This window comes from Limulus polyphemus, unplaced genomic scaffold, assembly GCF_000517525.1.
Source record: "Limulus polyphemus unplaced genomic scaffold, Limulus_polyphemus-2.1.2 Scaffold1, whole genome shotgun sequence".
NCBI lineage: Eukaryota > Metazoa > Arthropoda > Merostomata > Xiphosura > Limulidae > Limulus > Limulus polyphemus.
Genome location: NW_013665611.1, coordinates 1,522,419 through 1,531,238, shown reverse-complemented (window position 1 = coordinate 1,531,238; position 8,820 = coordinate 1,522,419). Strand labels below are relative to the sequence as shown.

Below are 8,820 nucleotides of genomic sequence, written 5' to 3'. Positions count from 1 at the left end.
ACCAACGAATAGTGGGATTGACCGTCACATTATAACGCCCCCACGGCTGAAAGGGCGAGCATGTTTGGTGTGATGGGGATTCGAGCCCGCGATCCTCAGATTGCGAGTCGAGTGCCCTAACCACCTGGCCATGCCGAGCCGTCTAAAAGATGAAAAAAACATCAACCTTTTCACTAAAATGTGTTATCCAAGATCTAGGTTCAGTCTGACCAAGTATCTTAGCAGAGTGACTTTTGTTTTTTGCTGATTATAGATGTTTTTCTGTCTTCATTTGTTTTACACATTTCCAGTGTGCTATGGGTCTTTGCATCTTAAACACACAAACCCATTGTCTATAAGGAGAATATTCGAAACTTATATTTTCGAGACCCAAATTAAATAGTTCAAAATCTCAATATACTTATAAAGAAATATCTGTTTCATTATAATCTCAGTGTGAATACGTTATGTTTTTATGTATGTGTAGACCGGATTCTTTACAGTAGGTGTCTGTGACGTGTTGGCGCAGTCTAGATATATCTAAATAACTCTGTCTAACTAACTAGAACTTTCTACACGCTACACAGTATTATTATAGTTCACTGTCTTTGTTTAGTGCAGACATTTACCAGTAACAGTCACTTTTCACATTGAATTCACTGTGAAATGATCTAAACAGACTCCCCCTGTCTCTCAAAAACATCAACATAATCAATAATTACTAGTTACTGTATCAAAGCCACATTAAAGTTGTACTGTAATTCGATTTGAAAAACTTAACCATATTATAATAATTGTATTACTGTAAAATTATTCTAATGACTATTATTAAGCCTACATTTTATTGAATATATTTATGGTGTACTTTATCATTATACATACACTAATGTATATACACTACAACAACAAAGAAAAAACAAGCAAGGATAAGTTAACAAACAAAACAATATTTATTCACAATAATATTTGGTGTTTGGTCAAACTAATTAGTTTCTTATTTCCTGATGACTTCTTACTGGTTGCTGGAGTAGAAAATGCATTCACACAGAAGAAGGACAAGAAGAAGAATGTTACACCACATTTTCAAGTCACATTAAGATACAAGTGTATTATTACATTACCAGTAGATTACTTACATCGACAACTATTTAAAATGACATAACCAAAGGAAAGAACTCTCAATCCATTCAAACTTATACAAATAAATGTGTTACCCCTTGAGATGGGCTTGATCCACTCCAGAGAGTGAACACAGACACAGGGCTAAACTGGTACAAGCTTCTATTAGATACCTGTTATTTTATATAACCTTTACCTTTCGACATGCATTTTACAGGCATTTCATTAATTGCGTACAGAACACTTCATAAAAAAACTAAATATATCATACGACAGGTATATCCCAATCTAGCTATATAAAAGGGAAATTAACAGTTACTTCAACTGTGACTCGCCTTCACACAAAAAACAATTGTCACAAGGTAAAACAGCAACAACAACACAATCATAGTTCTTATTTAGGGTAAAAACATACATTTCTCTCGCATTTAGAATATTTTGAACAACATCTTTGTATTTCTAATTTTGCTTGAGCTGACATTTAAAATCAACTAAAACTTTACGTTAGGTTAATGCTATTACGGTTAAATTAAAAACTCAAAGTGAAAAGTCACGATTTTTGTGCTAAGATCTAAACTTTCCATCTCGCTCTAAAACTACCTCCATTCAATTTAGCTAAATCTATAAAATCCAAAAGCTAAAAATATTAGAATTATCTTTTTTCACCATAAGTTAATACTTCTATATTCTTAGAACTACCTATAATTATATTCATCGTGTACCTAAAGGTTCGTGAATACAATCTCTGTTTATGGTTCAATAACATTTATTAATCTTTAATCTATCTCATTATTTTAAATAATTTGTACAAAAAGTGGGGGTTCGTCCTCACTAATCTCTAATTTCTGAAACACCGAGAACTCAACTCTGTGTTTAGTAGTGTCTAACATTGTCGTCACTAGATCTTGAGCCAATCATATTACCAGATGTTTCCGCACTGTTCTCGTAGTAGCCTGATTTTTGTTGTCACGTGTTATGTTGCTAAGCGACCCCTTGTAAATATATAGAAGCTTACAACACTAACTAAATTTATGTGGTGAATTAATGTAAATCTGTAACTTTAGTAGTTTTTTACGAAAAAAAAGTTAGTGGGATGATAATTTGTTACAAATAGATTTAAGTTTTATAAGAATACTGTCATTAAAACATTTCTGTGATGGCTTTTTGATTCAGACTGCCCCATGCAAATTAATACATTAATATTGTACGTTATGCTCTATAAATTATTCATTATTTTAAACAAAATGGCATAAGTGAGAGCAAATTTAAGTAATTAATCTTAGCATATTTTGTATAAAAACTCGTAATTTGGGTAAATTATACGTTTACAAATTATTATTATTATTTTTTTGTAAACGGTTGCCTTGAAAGTATAATTTCAATGTAAGATAAATTACGAATGGCTATAATTAATTTGACTAAGTTTAATGATTTTAGCCGAGTGAGTTTAAAACAATATGTTTATTGATAAAACATCTTTATGGTGTTTTTGTTAACTGACTTGTGTGATGAACATTTTCAGAGAAAATTAAATTATACAATTCTTTATGGAAAGTATCTCTATTCAACAAATACTAATGGTAGTTCACAAAATGTTCAACAGATGACAGGAGTATCTAATCCCAAAATATGAGTATCGTAATAAGCAACACTAATAAGAAAGATTTTGTTTATCACACTGTTTGTTTGAAGTACTTAGTTTTATTTATTTATTTTCACAGAGTTATGACAGAAAACAGATCGAGCAACAATGATAGAATGGCGGACTGTTGTTTAATAGCTTGCTGTTGGTCATTGTTGTGTTGTTGTCTCCTAGAGGACTGATGAAAAATTTGTGAACCTTTTCAAAGCCTCCTCCTCTTCGTCGGTGGCTCGGCAGTACGTCTGAGGACTTATAGCGTTAAAAATCAGGTTTTGATACCCGCGGTGAGCGCAGCACAGCTATCCCGTTTTGTAATTTTGTTTTTAAAACAAAAACAAACCCTTTGAATATATTTTTGCACTTTAGAACATCAAAATAATTATTATCTTAGTGAAAGAAAAAAAGGCTCTTAGCTTATTGTCACCGGAATTATAAAAACAAACACAATTATGAAACTTTGAATTATTGCGTACTTCTAGATTCTTCAATTGTTTTTTGTTTTTTTATATATGTTGATAAAACGACAGTAAGCGAAAAAGTAAAGATTTAATGACTGTTTTGCTCAGTAGGTGGAGTTATTATTTTTTACATGAGGTCATTAGTCTGGTTATTAAATAGAACTTTAATTTAGATTATTGTTGCCTTCTAGATTCCATCCTCTTTGTAATAGAAGTGTAAATTGTTTTGTTGTACTTTCACTTCACTATTGTTTGGATAAAAAGACGATAAACGAAAAGATTTACAAAATATGTTTGTTTTTAATTTCTATTTCATTGTTACTTGGGTAAAAGGATGGCAAGCTAAGCTGTACAAGCTTTAAATTATTGTTCACTTCGAGCCTCTTTATTTCAATGTTTTATAAAAACAATCCAGTTAAATAAAATTTCATAACCATTAAGCGAGAACTTTGGCTGTCGTTACTTTGATTTCGTTTTTAATATTAGAGGATATTGTTTTTAATAAAGTATTGGTAAGGCTTGTTTTTGCTACATTACAATAGTTGTTACACATTCAATTTGTAAGTACAGACTTTTAAACATTAAAATTTATAAAGAGGGGTAATGTACTATCTGGTAGTTTTTGGGATAATTTTTTGTGTTTAGGTTGTTGCATTTTAATCATAGATAAAGATGTATTAGAGGCCCCAGTGGCTCAGTGGTAAGTCTGCAGGCTTACGATGCTAAAAATCGGCTTTCAATACTCGTGGTGGGCAGAGCACAGATAGTCCATTATGTAGTTTCGTGTTTAAAAACAACGAAAGCTAATTATATGTATATATGTATGTATGTGTGTGTGTATAAGTTAATGAAGTATCACACCTTCACACGTTTACTGTTTTTATCACTCACGTATTTCACAGCAGAGAAGTGTTTTGAACCTAGTGTAAATAATTTTAAAATATTTATTACGCTCTCTTAATTTATACTCACATTTTTAACTTTTGTTTTAGGGAGATGAAGATGGACGAAATAACGAAGTAGTTTTTTTGAGTAGATTAAATCTTTTGTGAATTAGCATATATCTATTACTTAGTCTCATAGTTATTTTCCTTTATCATTAGATGACACGCTATAGAGCATGCTTTTCTCAAATAAAATTCACTTAATGTTTTGTGTAATGAATTTCTCAACAAATTTTTTCTTTCTAGTTTTTTTAAAAATTGAAGTTAGACTTTTAAAACGTAGTGTTAAAAGTAGTTAAAATACTCTTATCCTGATATCAAGTTTCTAGAAGCTGAATTGAAGCTCAAGATTAATTTATTGAATAAATGTTTTCACCATATGGTTAATTGTCAGCTGATGTTATTTACAGTATATCATGTTCCAAGATTAGAAACATTTGTTTAAAGCAAACCTGAATCAATTATAAAACAGAATTGCATAATACTTTATTAACGCCATTTTGTGTATAGTTTTGCTAATGTGATCCATAAGTTATCATCAGTTATCTTCAAGAAAGAATGAGAGATCGATGCCTTTTTTATTATTGTTTCAAAAAATTAAATTACTGGTTTCTCTGCCAGGTGTCCTCCAATATGTCACTGATAAGTTCCCAGACTTCCAATATTAGAATCCGGCGTTTGATTCCCTGCGGTGGAAAAATCAACTCTGCTAGGTTTTAAGTTGTTGTTCAACCAACGGAATCTTAATCTTTCTTGCCAAAAGAAAGATGTATGAGAGAAAAATTTAGAACGTAGCTTTATTATTTTATTAGGTTTTTATGCAATAAAACTGGGCATAATGTTTGGAAGAAAGAGTTGGACATTTTTAGATATTACCAAAAACAAAAAAAAAAAAAAAAAACAAGATAGAGCTAAAAATCGTGTTGCTCCTTGCATAGAATATTATTTACTGTTTTAAATGATTCATTCAAATTTAATTTGTTTCTTTTAGAGCAAAGCCACATCGGGCTACCTCTTGTGTCCACCAAAGTGTTTGTTTGTTTGTTTTTCGAATTTCGCGCAAAGCTACATGAGGGCTATCTGCGCTAGCCGTCCCTAATTTAGCAGTGTAAGACTAGAGGGAAGGCAGCTAGTCATCACCACCCACCGCCAACTCTTGGGCTACTCTTTTACCAACGAATAGTGGGATTGACCGTCACATTATAACGCCCCCACGGCTGAAAGGGCGAGCATGTTTGGGGGCCACCAAAGTGAATCGGGTCCCAGATTTTAGCGTTTAAGTCCATAAACTTATCGCTATTCCACTGGGGGAGCTCAAATTTGGTTAATTCGATGATAAAGTTAATGCTAATAGAACAGTCTGTTAATTTTTTATCAAAACTCCTACCTTTATGGCGTGCTGAAAATTCTTAGACTGGTTTTTAAATAGACCTGTTGCTCCAAATTTCCAATATCGAGTCGTACTGATCATAAATTGGTATCGTTGCTTGTCTAATTGATTAGCTTTTTGTTTTGTTGAAAATATAATTATAGTAAATCATTGCATTGAATATCGAATTTTTGATTTGTTTAAGATTTCCTGCATCAATAACAAACTGAAATCAATGACTCCAATTTGTGCCGAATATGTTATTCCTACACGATGAAATAGTGGATGATTTAAAACACACGAATTTTATGCTACGGAATTTGCTATCAAATGCATCCATCTTTGTGTCATTAGTAAATTATATATTGAGATAGCTATAAAGGCTGGGTAAGTCCCTTAGCTTTACGAATATGTTTTTTTTTAAAGAGATTACTTCATGTTTGTTTTATGGAATGTATATTGGGCTGAGTTGTGTCAATAGTTCCTGGCCCGGTGGTTAGGATACTCGACTCGCAATCTACGGCTCGCGGGTTCGAATCTCCGTTATTAAACATGTGAGCCCTTTTAGCTGCAGGGACGTTATAATGTGACGCTCAATTCCACTATTCGTTGCTAAAAGAGTAGCCCAAGAATTGGCGGTAGGTGATGTTGACTAGTTTCCTTCCTTCTAGTCTATCACTGTTAAATTAAGGATGACTAGCGCAGATAACTCTCGTATAGCTTTGCGCGAAATTTAAATCTAACCAGTAGTTCGTCTATTGTTTGCGTTAATAATTAACTCTTTATTTTTTTATCTCTACGTTAAGGACTGTATTCTAACGTCAAGTCTTTTTAGTTCTGAAGCTGGTGATATTTTTTATCAATCAAACGTTTCATTCAAATCTATTTAATTGAATCGAACAACGGTAATTTAAACTGCAGACTTAAAAACAGCATTTTCTGTCCATTTAATTTTTACTTGATTTATATTTGTATTAAAGGAAGGCAAGCTTTTAAAATTTGTGATTTCTAGATAGACTTTCAGAAAGCTGGTTGAAAGGAATGGAACGAAATAAAAACTCCTTTAAAATTCTGTTGTTTAATTGACATTAAATACAACTGTAAAGCATCTATAGTAATACTGACTTCAGAAATCCCATTTTATGTTAGTCGAAAATGCCTACTAAATCATTGTTTTGCTATTTTCATGTCATTGAAAGCGAACTGTAAGTAATTTTTATCGCGCTTGTCTTCTAGACCTTTTATTTATGGAAGACAAATTGGCATTAAACAATAACTTAAAACGTTGAAAAGAGTGTAGATGTCTTTTAAACTCACACTCCACTGAAATGAAGGAAAATGAAAATATCAAACTTTAAAAGTATTCCAGATTTTTTAAGTGCTGACTGGAGTTTTGTATTCATAATATAAACGGTGAAAAGACCATAAACTAGCTCTTAGCCTTAAAAGTTAATGCACTATTCTCAATAAGTTAAATTACATTTATACATATACGTATTTTTAATCACTCATGCATCAAATTATGTATATATACGTATATACATATATAATTATATATGCCTTTAACGCAAGAACAAAGTATTAAAAGGAACATCTGATAATTGTCTGTATGATAAGAAGATAAAGCGAAAACTTTATAAAGCATTTTTGTCTAGTTAGCTCTCACCATGTTACTATCAAAAACTTAGAAAAGAAGGGTATTATTATTTTATAAGCGTTTAGCTGCCTTGTAGTTAAAATACAAACAAGTCTGTCATAATATAAAATACTGTTTAGTGTAGATATTATTAATTAATTTATTTTATGAATGAATATTGTATGGTTGTTTAGTTTTGTTCATAACAAGAGAGTTAGAAGCAATTATTTTAAAGCAAATGTTATGACAAATTTAGTTTCGTAACTCAGTAAGAGTCGTAGGTTGTGTTTGTAACTCGTCGATGTCGAGATTATCGAACGTCGCGTGAAATTTATTGATGTCGAGGATATAGCCAGCAGACGATTAAGTAATGAACATATAAATAGTGTGAGATGAGCGGGAAAAGTAGACAGACAGACAAAGACAGAGCAGACGAGAAGGAAAGTAAAGTTATGAGAAGGAATTCGGCCAAAGAAACGTTAATCATCGTAGGAGTGGAAGACCTAACGGTTGATATATTAGAGTGAGACTAACGGTGTTGAAAGAGATAAAAAGAACAGCTTATTTCGTCAAAGAGAGTTTTAGAGTAATTGAACTAGCCTCGGTGGACCTTGACAAATAGAGAGACGATTCTCGGAAATACAAAAAGAGAAAAAGCAACAGACGATTTTAGAAGTATACAATAGAACCGTGGTAGCTCGACGATAAAGTAAGTGAACTATACTCGGATAGTTTGGCGATAGTAATAGAGAAAAATAGTTCGGCTTGTCAACTGAAATTCTAAAGCAATTGGATAAACCTAAGTGGACTTTTGACAACAAGAAAGAACTATATAGTGTTTATGATATGCCTATGATCTCTCTAGTGTAAATAATTTGTTGTATATACGTTTAACTACTTCCGAATAGATATATTATTTTAAAAACAAGTGGAGTGAGTGCTGTTCATTGATTTTTTGAATTTATCACCAACAAGTCACAGACACCTACTGTAGAAGAATCCTTAGCTCAACCGTAACGGGCTGTGCCATTAGGGCTGGTGGTTGAAGCTTCGACTATACTGCTAATTACACCAAATTTATTCAATTGAGGAGTGCAGTGGTGAGTGGAGCTCACAAGTCACTAACGCGAGGAGATTTACGGTTAGACTAAAGAAATTGATCCTGAGACTGATATACACCAAGTTTTTCAAGTTTTCTAATATGAAATACACTTTTAATAACATAAAACGTTTAATCATTTGTTTTTTCATAATAAACCACTTTCAGATTAAAACAACACTGATATTTATAACTCACATATAAGATATTTTGTTATTATATCTTTTTCTTATGATTATTTTATAATCTTATCCAAAATTACATTAATTGACTAAGAGAGAGAAAGCAGTTCAATACTTACAACAGAGTTGGCCTGATAAAGCGTTGAAGGTTGGATACTTTCATGTTCATGGTTTCTAGAGAATTCTGGACTATCATTAGCTCTGGAGAGAACCTCAGTTCTTCCTAGAAATCTGATTTTAGCTCCAGACTCGAGTTTTTATACTATATTTTCTTTGTATTCTTTCGATTTTCTAAATAGTAATCCTAAGTACCCGCAAGTAGTTCTGACACTTTATTGGATAATTTCTGCAACTCATCGGGTGTTTCCAAAACAAGAACTATAATAAACTTT

The 8,820-nt window shown here is 32.0% G+C and overlaps 1 long non-coding RNA gene across 1 annotated transcript in view; it reads left to right on the top strand.

Annotated features, from left to right (window-relative positions):
- Positions 1-3,489, top strand: part of LOC106462643 — a 13,069-nt gene extending 9,580 nt beyond the window's left edge. The window contains exon 3 of the long non-coding RNA XR_002610991.1: positions 2,820-3,489. This is a non-coding gene — a long non-coding RNA (uncharacterized LOC106462643). The remainder of the gene's footprint in view (positions 1-2,819) is intronic.
- The last annotated feature ends 5,331 nt before the right edge of the window (positions 3,490-8,820 follow it).